The sequence below is a fragment of the Dipodomys merriami genome, unplaced genomic scaffold, assembly GCF_024711535.1.
Source record: "Dipodomys merriami isolate MVZ:Mamm:240054 unplaced genomic scaffold, mDipMer1.0.p SCAF_28, whole genome shotgun sequence".
Classification (NCBI taxonomy): domain Eukaryota; kingdom Metazoa; phylum Chordata; class Mammalia; order Rodentia; family Heteromyidae; genus Dipodomys; species Dipodomys merriami.
The window spans coordinates 19,127,063-19,147,382 of record NW_027204270.1 but is presented as its reverse complement, the minus strand read 5'-3'; the positions used below and the strand labels follow the sequence as shown (position 1 = coordinate 19,147,382).

General features: G+C 53.8%; 1 long non-coding RNA gene across 1 annotated transcript; it reads left to right on the top strand.

Annotated features, from left to right (window-relative positions):
• Window positions 1–5,785: 5,785 nt before the first annotated feature.
• LOC138838015 (uncharacterized) lies at window positions 5,786–14,935 on the top strand. Its single transcript, XR_011375538.1, has 3 exons — window positions 5,786–5,863; window positions 10,828–10,949; window positions 14,880–14,935. It is a non-coding gene; the product is annotated as an uncharacterized lncRNA (long non-coding RNA).
• The last annotated feature ends 5,385 nt before the right edge of the window (window positions 14,936–20,320 follow it).

Sequence of the window (20,320 nt, the reverse complement as noted above, 5' to 3'; positions counted from 1 at the left end):
TGAGGGACAGCGCCCAGGCACAGAGTTCAAGCCCCACGACTGACAAAAAGAAGAAAGGAAGGAAGGAAGGAAAGAAGGAAGGCAGGAAGGAAGGAAGGGAAGGAGGGAGGGAGGGAGGGAGGGAGAGAGAGAAAGAGAGAGAGAGAGAGAGAGAGAAAGAAAGAAAGAAAGAAAGAAAGAAAGAAAGAAAGAAAGAAAGAGAAAGCAAGCAAGCAAGCAAAAGTTGGAATTCTGTCAGAACCAGGAGGACCTACTGCTCCCCTCTGGAGTCCACAGTACTGCCTGCCCTCAGCTCAGGGCACCCAGCACCTGGCCGTGGATGCAGCTGAGAAAGTGGAGTTGGAGCTGGAGCCTGGACAGCAGAGGGCAGCAAGGAAGCAGGTGTCCCCTGGTCAGGTCTGGGGTACCGAGGGCATCCCTGGAAGCTGGGCATGGTGGGTGATGGGCAGAGCCTCTGCTGGGGACCAGAAAAACCAATGTTCCCACATCATTATCAGTCAGGGGAGGTCACTGGTACTATGACCCATGGCTTAAGGAAATGAAACTCAGGGTAGTGACCGGAAGAAAAGGCCTTGATGGTTTAGAAGATCTACCCAAAACACAGTGACCTTGCCTTCTGCAGCTACAAGCGGTGACCGTGCCTCACTTGCCTGGGCTGAGGGGAGGGGCAGAGGCCACAGCCCCGGTGTCTCCTAGCTTAGCTAGGCCTCCCTTGACTCTCAACCACCTTGTCCATGAAACAGGGTTTCAGGGGTGCCCGTCCCCAAGGATGGCCGGTAGGAATATGAGAGCCTGTGCAGGGGCGCATGGCACATACATCGGCTGCCAGTGGACTCTTGGTCTCACCTAATCCCTGAGAGATGGGTGTAGTGCCTATTTTGCAGAGGGGGGAAACTGAGGCTCGGAGAGGTTAAAGGAACTTGTCACAATCACCTTGGAATTCTTAGCCTGGGTTCCCTGTATTGTGGAGGACAGGGGCACAAGGCTTGAGGGAGAGGGGTACAGATCCATCTCTCCCTCCTTCTCTTCCTGCCAGAGTCAGGCCCCGAGGGGGTCCGGGCCGGACCCCAAAGAACACTCCTTCCTGATTCTAGGGCTGACCCTCTGGGTGGGTGGGGAGGAGTCTAGCTTGAGTCCTTCCTGTCCTAACCACAGCCTCTTCTGGTTCCTCTGCCTTCTGAGCTGGCTAATGGAACCCCCTCCATGATACCCCTCCCTGCCCCACTGGGAGAGAAGACAGCTTGCCCCCTCCTTACTGGTGCCTCATCCTTTCGGCCCAGGGTGCCCTAACTGTGCCAGCCTGCGCCCCACCCCACCCCCCTTAGTAGGACTGCCATGAACCTCACTGGTTCCCACCAGGGACAAGGTCACTCTCCTCCAGCCATCCCTTCTGCCCAGAGTTCTGAAGCCAGGCCGAAGCCAGCGAGCCTATCCGGGCGCACCTGGGCCAGGTGAGATGAAGCCAAGAGCCAGCTCATCACTTGGGTGTAAACAGCAGCCCAGTGGGAAGTTGGCAGCTGCCTCCCCTGCCCTTTCCCCAGCCCCCGCCCCGGAGCCCCGCCCCGGGGATAGAGGGTGTCCCAACTTGTTGGAGGAGTTTGTATCCCACACCTGTGCCCACACTGGGTGTGTGTGTGGGGGGGGTGGACGGCAACCACACACATCTTTGTCCTCCAGACCCACCTCCTCCCTCCTCCCCTGGGCTGCTGGGGAGGCCCCCATCTTCCCGACCCACACCCACACACTGATGCCTTAGCCACTGGTTCCAGGCCCCACCAGCAGTCAGAGCAAGGCATTGTGGGAACCAGAGCCTGCCCTAGGGACCTCTTAGTTCTCCCTGAGGGAGCTGTGCCTTGGAAGAAAAGTAGAGCCCAAACATTTCCTGAAGGGTATGGAAAGCAGGCCTCCACCAAGCCCTGGCACTTGAAAGATGGGGACGTTGAGGCTAGAGCGCCAGTGGCAGGACGCGTGGACCCGCTCTGCCTTGTTTGCAGCTGGCACACAATGAGCTCTCATGGTAGAATGGTGGAATGGATGAATAAGGCCCAGAGAGGGCAACTGACCTGCCCAAGGCCACACAGCCAGGAAACAGATCAACAGGAAACCAACCTGGTCAGAATGCATCCTAAACCCAGACCCATCATTACACACGTACCTATACCTATGCGTGATATCAGGGCTCTGCTCCCCCCCCACCCCAGGACACCCACGTGGAACACAATACACACCACAGCCACCTGTCCGTCCATACTACTCAGGTCCCAATAATGGACGCCGCCCTCACCCCCCCCCACCTTCCTCCGGTGCCGGCCCCACACCCGCCTCTGTCACCACCCCTCCTCCACGGCTGCAGGAGGCAGGATGGCACATGTCCTCCCCACCCCCAAGCCCTCTCTGCCTCCCCGGGCCCAACAGCTACGCTGGGCTGCTGCGGAGGAGGCTGGAGAACCACAGGGCACCAACGTCCAGGGGAGCCCCAGAGTCCCAGAGGTGGGACAGGCCCGGGAGCACCAGCATCCTGCCCATGGGGCGGGCGGGGCTTTGCCTGGGCAGTGCTGGAGGCCAGCTCTGTCTGGGTTGGGCCTCTCCTGCTTCTCTACCAATAGGAAGCTTGTGAAGCCGAGGTGGCCAGGGGCTGCTGGGAGCCCGGGAGTACAGACAGCACGCGCCCAACTCCACTCAAGACTTGACACGCAGCTTCTCATCTGACCTCATGAGAATCCTTAAAGAAAGGAACTTGTGTGTCTTTGGTATGGTTCCATTTTCTAGAAGGATAAACTGAGTCCTAGAGAGTTAAGACAGTGGCCTAAGGTCTCTGGTCTTTGGTATATGGTGGGTGTTTTTGTTTTGTGTGTGTGTGTGTGTGTGTGTGTGTGTGTGTGTGTGTTCGTGCGCTGGTCGTAGGGCTTGAACTCAGGAGCTGTTCCCAGAACTTTTTGCTCAAGGCTAACCATTCTACTACTTGAGCCACAACTCCACTTACAACTTTTTGGTGTTTTGTTGGCAATAAGAGTCCCATGGACTTTCCAGCCTGGAGTGGCTTTGAACGTCAATCCTCAGATCTCAGCCTCCTGAGTAGCTAGGATTACAGGTGTGAACCACTGGCACCTGGCTGACCCAGAACTGGAACCCATTTATGGTATCAGAGACTTCCGATCCTCATCCTGGGCTGGGCTCTCTCCCCAGCTGTGAGGCCCCCAGAGAAGACAGCATATGTCCCTCATGGCTTTCCTGTATGAGGTGGTCCGTTCCCCCAAGTCTCCATGTTATTTCCTCTAAAATAGAGAAGCAGCCCTTGGCAGCCCACGGGGCACAAACTCACCATACAGAAGCAATGTCACACTGGGCGCTAGTGGCTCACGCCTGTAATCCTAGCTGCTCAGGAGGCTGAGATCTCAGGTTTGTGGTTCAAAGCCAGCCTGGACAGGAACATCCATGAGATGTTTATCTCCAATAAACCACTCAAAAACCGGAAGTGGTGCTGTGGCTCAAATGGTAGAGCGCTTGCCTTGAGCTGAAGAGTGCAGGGAGAGCGCCCAGGCCCAGAGTTCAAGCCCCACGGCCGACCAAAAAAAAAAAAAAAAAAAAAAGAAGCAATGCCACAGTTCACCAACATTCAACAAAGCCAGGGACGGTGAGAGAGCTAGCCCAGAAACAAGACCACATTGCAATCACATCTGAATGCCTACAAAAAAAAAACAAAAAAACACAACTAAATATGGATCAAGTCACATAAATGGCCAAACATCCTTTACTATGAGATGAGTGAGGGAACTTGCGCTTTTGTGTGTTTTTCCCTTCCAGATAAATTGCTAAGATCAACAGTCAAAACATCAACCCCCCCTTTACCAGGCGCGGGTGGCTACTCAGGAGAGTAGGATCTGAGGATCTCAGTTCGAAGCAATCCTGGACAGGAAAGTTTGGGAGACTCTTATCTCCAATAAACCACCAAAAGAGCCGGAAGTGGAGCTGTCGCTCAAGTGGTATAGAGCACTAGCCTTGAATGACAAAGCTTAGGGACAATGCCTGAGCCCTGAGTTCAAGCCCCACAATGGACAAAAAACAAACACCAAACACAACTTATTACCCCCACCCTGTGACAGCATAGCAAAGCACCACTTCTGTGCACCACAAAAACACCTACTGTAACCCCTAATTATGTAAGGTCTTCCAAAGACCCTCATACACAATTTCTGCAGGGGTGTATTCTTTATTTCATCCAGAAGTCCAACATCCAGGTGTGCTTCTGGTGGTCTTGGGCTGAAGGACAGGATACAATTCTACAACAGAACAAGTCCGGTTTTGTTGATGACTGTAGAAACACAAGCCAGGAAAGTGTCAGCCTCCCATGATACTCAGCAGGGCCAGAGAGGAGCTTTAATCTCCTTCTGCTCCCAGGAGCTTGCTTCATGCTTCTGGCCAGTGGCTGGAGAAAGTTAACTCATTGCTGGTCCTATAGCATCCACCCCACAGCCCATGTACCTGATACCTTGCCCTCAAGGGCATCAGACACCTGTGTGGAGGCTGGAAGACAGTAACATAGAACAAAGCCAGAGCAGGGGGACTCGTCCCTATAATCCTAGCTACTCAGGAGCCTGAGATCTGAGGATCATGGTTCAAAGCCAGCCTGGGCAGGAAAGTCTTTGAGACTCTTATCTCCAACTAGTCACCAGGAAACTGGAAGTAGAGCTGTGGCTCAAAGTGATCAAGCACCAGCCTTGAGTGAAAGAGCTCAGGGACAGCACCCAGGCCCTGAGTTCAAGCCCCTTGAGTTCAGGCTCCAGTACCTGTACTCACTACACACACACACACACACACACACACACACACACACACACACACACACACACAAATGCATAAATAAATAGTTGAAGGGAGCCAGGCACCAGTGGCTCATGCCTGTAATCCTAGCTACTCAGGAGGCTGAGATCTGAGGATTGCGGTTCAAAGCCAAGAAAGTCTGTGAGACTTTTATCTCCAATAAACCACCAGAAAACCGGAAGTGGAACAGCGCTCAGGCCCAGAGTTCAAGCTCCACGACTGACAAAAATAAAAAATAAAATAAATAATTGAAGGGACCTGTTCCCACCTGGGACTATGGCCAGATCTTTGCTATAAACTCTTCAGTAGACACAGCAGGTTTCTAACCTCCTCTTCTTGACCCTTCTCCTTTCGAATGGACACCAGCTGACCTGAGGGGGCAGGTGAGGGCCAGGGGGGAGCCCATGTGTCTCCAGTCACCAACCCCTGGCTGGGCAGGAGGAAGCAGTGTGTGTGTGTGTGTGTGTGTGTGTGTGTGTGTGTGTGTGTGTGTGTGTGTGTGTGTGTGTGTGTGTGTGTGACCATTGTTGAGAGTTCACGGTGCGGGGCTCTGTGTCCTTCGCCTTGTTCCTCCTCGCTGTCTGGGTCAGGGACCACATCCAAGCCAAACAGGATGGTTCGGATGGGAGCCGGAGGTGGCACGGGAAGGCCAGGCAGAGCCTGGGGAAGTTGAGGAAGAGTCTCAGTGGCTTCATTCATTCCCTAATCCCACACTCCCGGATGAAGGGAGGTAGCCCCCCCCCCAACCCTGCCCCAGGCATGAGAGGAGGAAGGAGCAAAGCCAAGGTACTGAGGTCCAAGCCTAGGACAGACCTTTCCAGAAAGAAAGCTCTTGGCGTGGAGATCAAGGAGCAGAGAGGCCTTGGCTCCTTGCAGCCTGTCTTCGGGGGATGCTGACGCCACCTCCTCCTGCTTCTTTCATCATAGCCCACTTGTTATTGTCCCCCCCCCCCCCCGCCCCACTACAATGTCACCTCTACCTGCTATCTTGGAGCCTCCACTTGAACTTCGCCTCCTCCAGGAAGCCTCCAGTGGTTGCAAGGTACCAATCAACAGCTCCCTCTGCGTCTCCCTCCCGATACTGACCACTCTGTGAGGGGCAGGGGGTAGCCTCTGTCTCCTCCCAGCCAAATCCTTGTCCGACAGAGGACACACGAGCATCTATCTGATCACGAGGGACCCAAACATCGGAGGGCAAAGAACCATGGATTGGGATGGCTGATGGTGGCCAAGTTCGGTGCTGGGGTGCAGGGGAAGTGGGGATTTGAAATGGTAGAGGTGAAGAGTTAGGCGAAGGTGAGAAAATGCTGCCAGGCACCAGCGATTCACAGTGATTCCTGTGATCCTAGCGACCCAGGAACCAACCCAGGCAGTAAAAGTTTGTAAAACTCTTATTTCCAATTAACCAGCAAAAAAAGCTGGAAGTGGAGGTGTGGCTTAAGTGGTAGAACATTCGCCTCAAGAGATAAAGTCAAGCAAGAGCACAAGGTCCTGAGTTCAAGCCCCAGTACAGCACACACACACACACACACACACACACACACACACACACACACACACACACACACACACACACACACACACACACACACCAATATGAGGGTCTTCTCCTCAAGTAATAGAACAGGTAATTTGACTCTTTTTTTTTTTTTGGTTAGTTGTAGGGTTTGAACTCAGCCCTCTTTGTGCTCAAACCTAGTGCTCTACCACTTAGGCTGCAGTGCCACTTCAGATTTTCAAGTGATTATTTGGAGGTGAGAGTATTTTCTGCTCTGGTCAGCTTCAAACTGCGATCCTAGGAGTTCAGCCTCCTGAGTAGCTAGGATTATAGGCGTGAGCCGCTGGTGCCTGGCAACGAATTATTTTTTGTGCCATCATGAGGCTTGAACTTAGGGCCTGGGCACTGTCCCTGAGATTGTTTTGCTCAAGACACACTCTACCACTTGCACCATCATTCCACTTCTGGCTTTTTGCTGGTTAATTGGAGATAAGTCTTACAGACTTTCCTATCCAGCTGGCTTTTAATTGTGGATCTTCAGATCTCAGTCTCCTAAATAGCTAGGCTCACAAGCACCTGGTAATTTGAGTTCTGTGTGTATGTGTGTGTCTGTGTGTGTATCTGTGTGTCTGTGTGTCTGTGTGTGTCTGTGTGTGTGTCTGTGTGTGTGTGTCTGTGTGTTGGTCCTAGGGCTTAAACTCATGGCTTGGATGCTGTCCCTGAGCTTTTTTGCTCAAGGCTAGTGCTCTGCCAGTTGAGCTACAGCTGCAGTTTTGGCTTCTTTGGTTCTTAATTGGAGATAAGAGTCTCACAGACTTTACTGCCTGGGCTAGCTTTGAAACACAATCCTCGGGGGCTGGGAAGGTGGCTCAGTGGTAGAGCGCTTGCCTTGCATGCATGAAGCCCTGGGTTCGATTCCTCAGCACTACATAAGCAAAAAGAAAAAAGCCGGAAGTGGCACTGTGGCTCAAGTGGTAGAGCGCTAGCCTTGAGCTGAAGAGCTGAGGGACAGCGCCCAGGCCCAGAGTTCCGGCCCCACGACTGGACCACCCCCCCCTCCAAAAAAAGAAAAAAGAAACACAATCCTCACCTCTCAGCCTCCAGAGTATCTATGATTACCAGCATGAGCCACCAGGGCCCAGCTCATTTGCCTTTTTTTTTCTTTTTTTTTGTCAGTGGTGGGGCTTGAACTCCGGGGCCTGCGCACTGTCCCTGAGCTCTTTAGCTCAAGGTGAGTGCTCTACCACTTGAGCTGCAGCACCACTTCTGGTTTTCTGCTGGTTAATTGAAGATAAGAGTCTCATGGACTTTCCTGCCCAGACTAGCTTTGAACCGCAATTCTCAGATCTCAGCCTCCTGAGTAGCTAGGATTACTTATTTTTGAAAAGTCACTTTGTGTGTGCGTGCTCATACTGGACCTTGAACTCACTTGCTTGGTTTGCTCATGGCTGGTATTTGAGCCACACCACGGCAGGTTTGAACCTTAATCCTCTGAAATCTCAGCCTCCTGAGTAGCGAGGGTTTAAAGTGCCTTATGCCTGTAACACCAGCTCTCAGGAGGCTGCAGTGGGCAGATCAGAAGTTCCAGGCCAGCCTGGGCTACATAGCAAGACCCTGGTCTCAGAAACAAAAATCAAGAAAAAGAAAAGAAAAATGAAGTACATGCTACAGTGTGAAGAAACTTGAACGTTTTAGGGTAAGCAAAAGAAGCCACACATTGTATATTTTTTCCCTTATTTGAAATGTCCAGAATAGATAAATCTTAGAGACAGAAAGTAGATTAATGATTGCCAGGGGAGGGGAGCCAGATGAGGAGTGACTAGCAGGCAGAGTTTCACTTTGGGGTGACGACATTGTTTTGGAATTAGACCACAATGGTGGTTGCACAATTTTGACCATGATAACTGAAGTATGTTATATCAGTTGTGGGATTTTTTCCTTCTTCTGTCATGGTAGGGATTGAACTCAAGGCCTCACACATACTAGGGGATTGCTTGATGTTGTAAAATTATGGTATGAGAATGATATCTGTTTTCATTGGGGGAGGCGGTACTTGGGTTGAGGATCTTGCTAGGGCAGGTGCTCTACCCTTTGAGCCACATCCTGTAAAGTTCAAGCTATGCCACCTACCACCTGAGCCGTGTCCTTTGCCACTTGAGCCGCACCTCTGCTTCCTCAGAGCCTAGTTTTCTACACCTGAGAGGTTGATCCTCCAGGTGTTCCAGGGGCCTCAGGACATTTTGCAGGGAGTAAAAGAAAAATGGCTGCCACATAGCCAGACAATGGTGGCTCACGCCTGTATTCCTCGCTCCTCGGGAGGCTGAGATCTGAAGATGGCAGTTTGAAGCTAGCTCAGGCAGGAAAGTCCGTGAGGCTCTTATTTCCAATGAACCGCCAGAAACCGGGAAGTGGAGCTGTGGCTCCAAGTGGTAGAGCACTAGCCTTGAGCTTGAGTTCAAGCTCCATGACCAAAAGGGCTCCCACAGTTGAACCACAAGCTAGACACTGTGGGGAGGACTCCCAAGCCCTTGTTTGTCTTGCTCTTTTTTGTGTGTGTGGCAGGAGAGGGGCACTGGGATTTGAACCCTAGGCTTTGTGCTAACTCAGCTGGCTTGCTGGGCTGGAGCTCTACCAGCTGAACCAGCCCAGCCTCTTGGCTGGTTAATTGAAGACAGAATCTCACAAACTTTTCTGCCCAAGCTGGCCTTGAATAGTGATCCTCTAGGTCCCGGCTTCCTGAGTAGAATTAGGACAGGCGTGAGCCATCATGAGCACGCTATCTTTTTACAGTTACAAAATTGCAGGTCCAGAGGGATGACTTTGCCCAGGGTCACACAGCTAGGGGAAGAAAAAAAAAAAGGTGAATCACAATGGGAATCCTGCCTCCTTCCTGCTGTCTAGCAGGGCCTCCCTGGCAGACCCAGACCTGGGGACAGGGATAGGACTCTGGGGTCTGGGATGGGATGGCGCGGTGAGGGGAGGGCTGAGGAGGCCTGCTGCCTGGTAAAGGGGCCCCGGGCTGTGGGGATGGCCCTTCCTGGCTGGGTTCTAGAGTCTGCTGAGAACAGTGTTGCCTTCCAAGTTCTCTTCTCCAGGCCAGGCCCATGAGTTTCCTGCTGTCCCTGGGGTGACCCCCAGGGGGCTCCATCATCATTAAGAGTTGCACTGTTTGTGTTGGGGGGAAGTAGGGAGGCTCCCCAGCTGCCCTGGGCGCCCCCCCCCCCCCCCCCCCGTGCACGGCTTAGAACAGCTCTTACCCCTCATCCTGCCTGGCGGTCCTCTCGCCTGGGACCCCATGAGCCTGCTTGGCTCTAAGATTGCAGGAGAGCAGGGCGGCCGGGAGCCGCTTGTCCAGGCCTGGGACAGTCAGCTGACACTCACGTAGTGGTCGTGGCCCCAGTGTGGTGACTTAAAACCGACCCCCCCTTTCAGCCTCACCCCTAAATCTTATCTCCTCAGTGTAGAAGAAGAGCCTTCCGGGGCCTGGTGTGGAGAGGGGTCCCCTTCTCTCTGGAGGCTGCAGCTCTATTGACAGCTGCTTCCCAGAGGTCCTCTGTACATTCAGCTAGCACTTAGAAAGAGCTGTGTGTGTGTGTGTGTGTGTGTGTGTGTGTGTGTGTGTGTGTGTGTGTGTTACCACTAGCCTTGAGCTGAAGAGCTGAGGGACAATGCCCAGGCCCAGAGTTCAGGCCCCATGACCGGACCCCCCCCAAAAAAATGGATTGATGTAACTGGGTGCTTATGCCTATAATCCTAACTGTTTAGGTGTCTAAGGATTGTGTTTCAAAGTCAGACCTGGCAGACAACTCTGAGTCTCTTCTCTCTAGCCAGCAGAAAGCTGGAGGTGGGGGTATAGTTCAAATGGTAAAGAGTCAGCATTGCCAGGCGCTGGTGGCTCACACCTATAATCCATCCTAGTTACTCAGGAGGCTGAGGTCAGAGGATTGTGGTTCAAAGCCAGCTCAGGCAGGAATGTCCCTGTGAGATGCTTATCTCCAATTAACCACTCAAAAACTGGAAGCGGTGCTGTGGCTCAAGTGGTAGAGTGGTAGCCTTGAGCACAATGCGGCTTGGGGGCAGCGCTCAGGTCCTGACTTCAAGCCCCACAACTGACCAGAAAATAGAAGAGTCACCTTTGAATGAGAAAGCTAAGCCAGAGTGCAAGGCTCTGAGTTCAAGGTCCAGTACTGACACATACTCACACACAGCGTCTCCAGAGTCAGATGTCTCCTGGTGGAAGAGGGACAAAATTGTAAGTGGTTGAAAACCACTGGGTCAAGGAAATTGTGGGAGATGAGAAGGTGGAAAGACTACAGGGCCTGCAGAGCCTCTGTCGGCCACTTCCGGGAGTTAGAGGATTGCAGGATTCAGTTGGGGGCATGGTGAGTGGGAAGCGGACCCCTGGCCCCAGGCCCAGGCAGGCCCAGGCTGGCCCAGGAGTGGATCTGACCCAACTCTGTGCCACCCTCCCCCACAGCCGCGTCTGAAGTCCCTCCTGTGCTCCCCAGGGCCTCCCTTTTCTCCACGGCCTGGGCCACCCGGGGAACCACCCTTGGACTCCATCCAGACCTAGCTCCCAGAGGGACTCATCCTGGCACATGCAACATGTTCTTCCAGAATAGTCTCTGGGGTGAGTGATCTCAGAGCCAATGAGCAGAATCAAAACCAGCCGTGATGCCCTTCCTTGCCCCCCAGGGGGAAGTAGGAGTCCCTGGGATTGAACCATCCCTCCCCCTCCCAGGAGCTCGCCTGTCCTGTCTCTGTGCTCTGGGTCTCTGGGTCCCCTCCTATTCTTGGGAGTCTCCTGGGCTTCTGCTTGTCTCCCTAGCACCACTCCAACATCCTCTAGTCTGCCTGTGTCTGCTGGGTCCCTCTGCCCCGGTCTCCTCCCCTCCTCAGCCTCATGCTCTAGCCAGAGCTCTAGCCTCTCCCCGTCACCCCCAGCCCCCCTTCTGAGACAGTCTCTTCTTCCCCAGTGGCTCCAGTGGTTTGGACAGGCTCAGCTCTAACTGCCACATGACCTCCCTTCCCTGCCACAGGCACACGCACACACCCACGGTCACACACCAGCTCAAAGGGACACACACACACACCACACACACACAGACCAGCCTGCACGCCGAGGCCTCCTCAGGCAGGCGCGGCCACACATAGACACGCACACAATCTCAGCTGGGGTTCTTTCAATCTGGGGAGGCTCTGCCTCCTCTCCCCCTGCCCCCCACCCTCCGGCCCCCATCAGCGCCAGGTCCCAAGTGGGGAGTACGCAAAGCAAGCCCTACGGGGTTAGGGCCCAGGGAAAGCAGCCTTGCAAAAAGCCAGCTCTGCCTGGTCTCTGCGAAGAAACCCCCCTAAAAAAAACCCCCAAAACTCCCCTACCTCCCTCTGGGGTCAAGGGGCTGAGGCACCGGGTCCAGGACCCCTCTTTCTCCCTAAAGGGGACTGGCCAGCGCCTTCCTCCCCTTCATCCCTCTGTGTTCTTGAAAGATAGCCAGGACCGACTGGGAACTGGGAACTTGGATCCAGCCAACTCAGTCCCCATCACCCTGGGAGACTTTGGCATGTGCCTCAGTTTCCTCCTCTGTTAACCCGAGTCCTGATGTCATTCTGGCAATGTTGCTGGACCACAATGGGCAGTGACGGGTATGGGATTCTGTGGACAGCCTCCTACTCAAGGCCCCCCCACTCCCACCCCAGACAGCCCTGGGCACCTCTGTAGTTAGCCCCCACCGGCGGTCTGTCTCCAGGAGAGCTTCCCACCAGACTTGGGGGGTCGGAGGGAAGGGGGAGCGGGCCCTCTGCCTTCTAATTTAGATTCTTGGGTTTATGGCAGGAAGCATGTGAAGCTAATGCTGTAATTAAGGCGATTCCTGAGGCTGCAGGGAGAGGCAAGGAGAAGAGCCCGCTAAGAGGCTGTCTCCCCTTCAACCCCTGCCACAAGCCCTGGCCGGGAGCTTCAACAGCCCTAGCTCCCAGCTCTGGAACTCCATTTTGCCTCCTTGGAAATCAGAGATGGGCAGCTGCATGTAAAAGGCCACACAGCACATGGGGCATATACCTGAGCTGTCCTGTGGGCCTCCATCTGCTAGATGGAGGGGAGGGGGTACAGGGAGAGTCCAGATATGTGGCTTCTCTTTGTCTCTGTCTCTTTCTGTTTCTGTTTCTCTGTTTCTCTGTCTCTGTCTCTCTGTATGTGTGACAGTACTGGGGCTTGAACTCATGGCCTGGGTGCTGTTCTTAGATTTTTTTTTTTCCCTTCAAATTAGCTTTTACATTCAAGGCTAGCACTTGAGCCACAATTCTGTTTTTTTGTTTTTTTGTCGGTTGTAGGACTTGAACTCTAGGCTTTGGCACTGTCCCTGCGTTCTTCAGCTCAAGGCCAGTGCTCTACTGCTTGAGCCACAGTGCCACTTCTGGTTTTCTGGTGGTTTCTTGGAGATAAGAGTCTCACAGACTTTCTTGCCCGGGCTGGCTTTGAACCGCAATCCTCAGATCTCAGCCTCTGGAGTAGCTAGGATTACAGGCGTGAGCCACCAGCACCCGGCTTGAGCCACAATTCTATGTCTGGCTTTTTTGTTGGCTACTAGAGTAAAGAGTTAAGAACTGGGCTGGGAAGGTGGCTCAGTGGTAGAGCGCTTGCCTTGCATGTGTGAGGCCCTGGGTTCGATTCCTCAGCACCACATAAGCAGAAAAAGCCAGAAGTGGCTGTGGCTCAAGCAGTAGAGCGCTAGCCTGGAGCTGAAGAGCTGAGGGACAGCACCCAGGCCCAGAGTTCAGGCCCCACGACCGACAAGAAACAAAAAAATTTAAGGATTTTCTTGCCTGGGTTTGAAATAGAATCCTCAGATCTCAGCCTCCCCAGTAGCTAGGATTATAGGCATGAGCCACCAGTGCCCAGCTAGACATGTGATTTTCTTTCTTTCTTTCTTTCTTTCTTTCTTTCTTTCTTTCTTTCTTTCTTTCTTTCTTTCTTTCTTTCTTTCTTTCTTTCTTTCTTTCTTTCTTTCTTTCTTGCCAGTTGTGGGGCCTGGCCGCTGTCCCTGGCCGCTCTTTAGCTCAAGGCTAGCGCTCTACCACTTGGGCCACAGCACCACTTCTGGCTTTTTCTGCTTATGGGGTGCTGCGGAATCAAACCCAGGGCCTCATGCATGCAAGGCAAGCACTCTACCCCTGAGCCACCTTCCCAGCCCCGACATGTGCCTTTCTAGTCCTAGCCACTCAGGCTCCATCTTCCCTGAGCGCTGCTCTCTCTACATTCCACAGGAGTCCGGGCAGAGTCTGGCCAGGGCTCTGTCAGAAGGGGCAGATCTCAACCCAGGGTCAAAACCAGGGCATCAGCCCGGGCCTGAGCACCCAGTGGAGGCCTAACTGACATCTGGAACTGTGCTGAGTCTGTGGTGGCCAGGAGGAGAACTTAGGGCTCAATAGCTCCATTGTCCCTCCCACCCATGGGATCGGATGGCAGGGCTGGAGTTTAGATTCAGGCTCTGCCGGGTCCCTGGACCTCCCCACAGGTTTCCTAGTGTAGGATCTTTTACCAAAAGCCTGGCTGTCACCAGGGAGGTTCGTCCTGTCCCTGCTCCAGGCTGGGCTGGCGGCGGCCCCGCCATTGGACAGGAGCCTTCACAGGCCTTCAGGAGCCTCACTTTTCACGCTTGTCCTGCCTGGCTGAGCCCTCTCTGGGCTCCTGCCTCCTCCTTGGTAAGAAGAGGGAGTTAAAGAGAGTCAGGGTCTCACACAAAGGCATTTCCCAGCCAATACCAAATTCCAAAGCACAGGGCAGGCGGGCGGGCGGGCGGGTGGGGGGGGGGCTGAGCCGTTATACTTTGCAAATTTGGGATGTTTAAAAAAAAAATAGATTGTCAAGCACAAAGACTCAGGAACAGCTGGGTGAGGCGGGAGCGAGGCACGTGGTATGCTGTGTTCTCGTTCAACTCCCAGCTGGCTGGGGACACCTCTGTGGTAGCTGGCTTGGGGTTTTGGATGGGGCAGGGGGTGCTCTGACCTGAGGGGCTGGGCTGTGCAGGGGGTCATGTTATGCAGAACAAGGCCAATAGTGGGCGCTGCTAAGGAAGCGGAAATGCCGCACCTCGCAAGGGGCCCAGGGCTGCCTTAAGCTCCAAAATGAACCTCTCACCAAGAGAGCACTGGGGTCTGGGTCTGGGTGGCAGATAGGGATCAAGGCAAGGCAGGAGGGGTGCCAGGCATCCCTCAGGCTGGGGAGAATGGTGGCTTTGTAGTATGAAACTGAGCTGCCCCGGACTCTTTGCATGCTCAGGCTGTGTGCCAAGGACAGAAAAGCTCCCACAGTGGGGGCAGGGGGCTGAGCCTCCTCTTGTCCCAACGAGACCATGGGGTCTCTGGTCAGCTGTGCCCTCCTCCAGGCTGGGATCCACACAGGTGCACTCACCAGCCTAGAGCCAGAGGGGGAGATGGTGGTTGGGGCAATGCTGGGGCTCACAGAGGTGCCCCACCACCAGCTGGGGAGTGGGTGGGGGATGAGAGATTCCGGGCTGCATTTGGGGGTTCATGCATTTTGTCAATCTCCCCACTGTTTCAGGAGAGGCGCTGTGAGGACTCAGTAGCAGAGGAGAAATTACAAGTCAAACCTCAGATACCAACACTTGAGCTTCAGGCCCCCCTACCCCCCCCAGCAAAGGGGAGACAAGGGGTGTTCCCAAACAACTGTCCTTAAGTTAGGCTTCCTTCTGAGGACCTGCCCCGGCTCAGGTCTGGGCTTGGTGCAGGCTGATGAGCATTGTACTCAGCAGGTGTTTAATAAAACGCTCACTCATGAGTACTCTAGGCCTCTCTCTGGGATTTTTGTCTGGCTCCTGCTGACATTGTCTACTGTTTGCGGGGGGTAGGGGGTGAGGGGGAGTGTCCATGGCCCCCTTAGTCTCTAGGTCTCCTCCTCCTGATCTCACTGGTAGAATGGGACACCCGCGCCCCTGTTCTGACTACAGCCTCCTCCGATGCGGGTAGGTGTGAAGGGGAGCCTGAAATGTCTTCATCTCTTCATCTCTGTCTTGCTAGCCCCAGCTGGGGACACATGAAGGTCCCTGGAAGTTGTGTCAGGGCCTCCTACAGACCTGGAGGCCCAGGCCGGGGTGGCAGGCTCTGGAATGCACACCCTCTGCCCACCCCTCCCTCCCACAGACACTGTTACACACAAAGCGCCAGCCTTTGTCCGAGCTCGGCTTAATAGGATTGGGCGGGGGTGGGGAGCCGGCCTCTGGTGGGGGGCACTCTCTGCGCCGACACAATGGGGCCCTGTGACATCACGCTGCTCCCCGCTGTGATGTCAGGGGCTGCCACAATAGCCCTTCCCAGACATGGAGCCCGGGGGCGGGGCGGATGGCTGGGGACAGGGCAGTGGGGCGGGCGGGACACCTGGTTCAGACCCCGGAGAGGTTGCCAGGGGCCGGTCCAAAGGCCAGCAGTGGCTGCTGCCCCACACTGAGCCACAAATAAACCCCTCTTTCTTAGAGAAGAGGGTCAGAGGTCACCTGCGTGTCATCCCAGCCCCCCACCTCCCCGCGGGGGCGGCTATGATGGGAACAGGGGAGCATCAGGAGAGAGATGGCTGACGTGTCCACACCATCTAGGGGAGGGTCTGCAGAGGTTTCTGGGAGGACCTGGGCCCTGGAAGGAAGAACAGGGGGAAAGTAGGGAAACGGGAGAGCAGGCATGTGGATGAGTCAGAGTACAAGGGAGGAAGCGGGTAATGGTGCCTAGTCCATCACTGGGATTGGCCGAGGGGGAAGGCCCCCTCTGTCCGCCAGCCCGGCAGGAGACCAGGTCCCTCTGCTGCCTGGCTCTGCCAGACCAGTGTGGAAACGGCACCAGCCGGCCCAGGGCTGCTGACGCCGCCGCGGAATGTGATGAAGTTGCTGAACCTGGCTGCGCCCAGCGGGGAGAGAGGGGGCCCCAGCTCGGGGCTGGGTGGGATGCGGCTGCAGCTTCCCAGAAACTGGGCCTGGTTCCGGCTGGGCCTGGCCATCAGGGCTTGGATTGGAAAGCCAGAGACACAGGACTGGAGTGGGGCCTGCTTGCCTGTGCCAAGTGGGGAGAGGACAAGTCTGGGTGGCTGGTCCTAGCTCGCATGCTGTTCCTAGAGGCCTGTGGCTACAGGCAGACACTCAGAGATGGGGCCACTGAGGAATATACCCTTCCTTTCCAACTGCTTGCCGAGTATCCCTCAGCTGTGGGTACAGTGCGATGAACTGGCCTTACAGCCCTCTTTGTCACCTCCTGCCTGTGGCATCTTCTGGTCACTGGCACCTGGCAGAGAACTTCAGGTCACCTGTTGGTAAAATCTGATAAAGCCATGCCCTGCAGGTCTGAGATCCTGACCTCACATACAGAACATGGGGCTCCAGTTTCGCTCAGTAACCCACACATAGTAGGTGTGCAGCAATACTCCATTGCTTCTGCAGTGTCAGACTCCAGCCACCTAGTGGGACCACTTGCTAGCGACTCCTGTCCTCCAAATCCAGGTGTTATGATATTGAATCATCTGCCTCCATGGGTCTCTCTAGGCCTAGCTTGAACTCAGGGCTTAGGCACTGACTCTGAGCTTTTATTTCCCTCAAGGCTGGCACTCTATCCCTTGAGCCACAGCTCCACTTCTGGCTTTTTGAAGAGGTGGAAATAAGAGTCTCTCAGACTTTCCTGTCTTTTTTTTTTTTTTTTTTTTTGTCGGTCGTGGGGCTTGAACTCTGGGCCTGGACGCTGTCTCTCAGCTCTTCAGCTCAAGGCGAGCGCTCTACCACTTGAGCTACAGCGCCACTTCCAGACTTTCCTGTCTTATCTGGCTTCGAACCAAGATCTTTAGCTGTCATCCTCCTAAGAAGTTAGGATTACAGGTCTGAGCCACAGCAACCAGCTACTACATTTATCTGTTTGTTTGACCAATATTTACAAAGGACCCACTAGGGGCTGGGCAGCATTCTGGAGAGAGGCGATCCATGGCAAGTGTTTCATGCATTCATTCAAGCTCAGCTCCAGCAACACCTACCGCATCTCAAACTCAGCCCAGGCTAGACTTTGCTAAGGGCAAGGAGTTTGGTGAAACTGTTCTAACTTCCTATGTATTAAGAGCCTCAGAGAAAGAGTCTCCCACCCAGTCCCCTCTAATTGTAGCCTTAGTGGCCTCCTCCTCCTCCTCCCCCACCCCTCCTCCGCTTTGCTGGGTGAATCAAAGGGCTACCATGGCCCCTACAGCTCAGAGGCTCCACTGCCTTGACTGTCTCCACCAGGCAGAGCTCCCCACGCGGTCTCTGGCTCCAGGACCAGCTGGGCCCAGAACAGGAAGCAGCCATTGAAGGTAGGGACAGCACAGCAAGCCACAGCAAGCCCTGTCAGAGGCCTTCAAGGACCTTGGGCAAGTTCCTGGGCCTGTTTCCCTTGGAGCAGTGCTTTTCAGACCTTCTCTAGGTGTGGTCCTGATGGGTGGCACAGTTAAGAGCAGTAGGTAGGAAGCTGCTAAACCAGAGTCTTTCTGCCCGGAAGTGAAGGGCACAGACTCTGAACCAGGACTGCTGTGGCTTGACTCCTGCTCCTGCCCCTCACGGGCTAGTGAGCTGGTAGATTCTATGTCTAAATGTGTAAAAATGGGCTGGCAACAGACCGCACCAGGAAGGGCTGTGGGAAGGATTAAGTAACACAGGCAAGGCACTCAGGCAACCCTGAATTGTTGGCTGACACCTGTGTTGCTCATCTGCAGTAAGTTAGTGTGTTTGCTTTTTCACTCCTGATGGTAACTTCCCATTGCTAAGTTACTCTTCCCTTCTTTCTTTCTTTCTTTTTTTTTTGGTTGATCATGGGGCTTGAATTCTGGGCCTGCGCACTGTCCCTGTGCTCTTCAGCTCAAGACGAGCACTCTACTGCTTGAGCCACAGCACCACTTCCGGTTTTCTGGTGGTTTATTGGAGATAAGAGTCTTATGGACTTTCCTGCCCGGGCTGGCTTTGAACCGCGATCCTCAGATCTCAGCCTCCTGAGTAGCTAGGATTATAGGCGTGAGCCACCGGTGCCCAGCTTCCCTTCTTTGTTTTCAACATAGATCTGTGTGGATTTGTTTAATAAAACTTTGTGTTATCATCAGCATCATACAAGGTTTGTTTTGGAAGTTGGCGTTTAGGAACCAAGATCTGGGGCTGGGTGTGCTCATAGCTACAGGGGTGACCCTGCCATCTCCGCCTTTTCAGGGGACAAATCTGGGTTTTCATCCATTTAAAAATTTCATCCAGGGGCTGGGAAGGTGGCTCAGTGATAGAACGCTTGCCTTGCATGCGTGAAGCCCTGGGTTCAATTCTTCAGCATCACATAAGCAGACAAAGCCAGAAGTAGAGCTGTGGCTCAAGTGGTAGAGCGCTAGTCTTGAGCTGAAGAGCTGAGAGACAACGCCCAGGCCCAGAGTTCAGGCCCTACGACTGACAAAAAAATAAAATAAAAAATTTCATCCAAGCACTAGTGGCTCATGCCTATAATCCTAGCTACTCAAGAAGCTGAGATCTGAGGATCCTAGTTCAAAATGTCTGGAGAAACAAACCTGTGAGATTCTTATCCAGCAAAAGACTGGAACCAGGTTCAAGTGGTGGAACATCAGTCTTACGTGGATAAGAAAGCAAGGCCCCGAGTTCAAGTTCCAGTATCCACATAAAAATAAAGTTTCCAGGCAGATATGATACACAAAGGTAATCCCAGTCCTCGGGAAGTTGAGGCAGAAAGGATTAAAAGTTTGAGGCCAACCCAGACTACACAGCCAGACCTTATCGCAAAACAACAAATGTGAAGTTTCCCTCTATCCATTGTAGGATGCTTCCAGAACTGGAGACAAGTGTTCACTGGCTAGAACACAGAGAGGCATCAGTGGTCCTGGGAAAGGATCTGGGCACCGCAGGCCAGCCTTGACATCTCAGGGCAAGCCAAGTACTTTGCTGGTTTTGCCCACAAGTCTAGGCAGCCTCAGGAAGACCACGTCCCGAGCCTGCCTCCACCAGTGACAATGGTCATGCCACACTGTGCTTGAAGTCTTCAGTGAAGCCAGTACTGGTGGCTCACATCTATAGTCCTAGCTACTGAGGAGACTGAGATCTGAGGATCCTGGTTCAAAAGCTAGCCCAGGCAGGAACATCCTAGAGACTCTTACCTCCAATTAACTAACCAAGAGCCAGTCAGAAGGGGAGCTGTGGCTCAAGTGATAAAGGGCTAGCCCTTGAGCAAAACAAAACCAAACAAAACTAAACAAACCCTCAAGGACAGCACCCAGGCCCTGAGTTCAAGCCCCAGGACTGGTAGCAACAACACAAAACCACTCAGTTGCTTGTGGGGCCTTTGCACAACCTTGTGGTTTTACATCCCTGCTGCCTGCTGTGCCTGCGTCACCCGCTCCGCTGCTTTACTAACTGCTTCCCTTTGAGGCCTTGGTCCTTGTGTCTCCTCCTCCAGGGAGCCTTCCTCCTGGGCCCCATATTCATCGGTCACTCCCTGGTTGCTTGTGACTACCACCTTTCTTAAGCCTCTGATATGCAGGTCAGTAACCTGGTAAAAGCAGAGATGCCTGACATTGCGATTCTGGCTTCCCTGAAGGCCTTTGCTTTGTGACTTTGGGCAAGTCGCTGCACATCTCTGAGCTTGTCTCTTTCATCTATGAGAAAAGCATCTTCATAAGATACTTGGCTTGGTTTTCCCTTCTGGCTTCTCTGTTCCTAACTTGCTGTGTGGCCTGGGGCAAAGCCTGGTCACTGGACTCAGCCTTGGTTTTTCTCTTCTGTAAAATGGGTCTGCCCACCAAAAAACACCTTGAACGACAGAGCCTCCCTGGAAAGGTGTCATGGGAGGGAAGCCTACCACTGTCCCAAGGGTGGGCTGCTTACGTCCCAGCCACTGTGTCCCCTCGGCTCTCAGGTGACAGAACATGTCTTGTGAAGGCAGCTCTGTTTTAAATCAATACTTAAGAAAGCCAGCCCTCCTCCCCAGCACCCCACAAGGGCA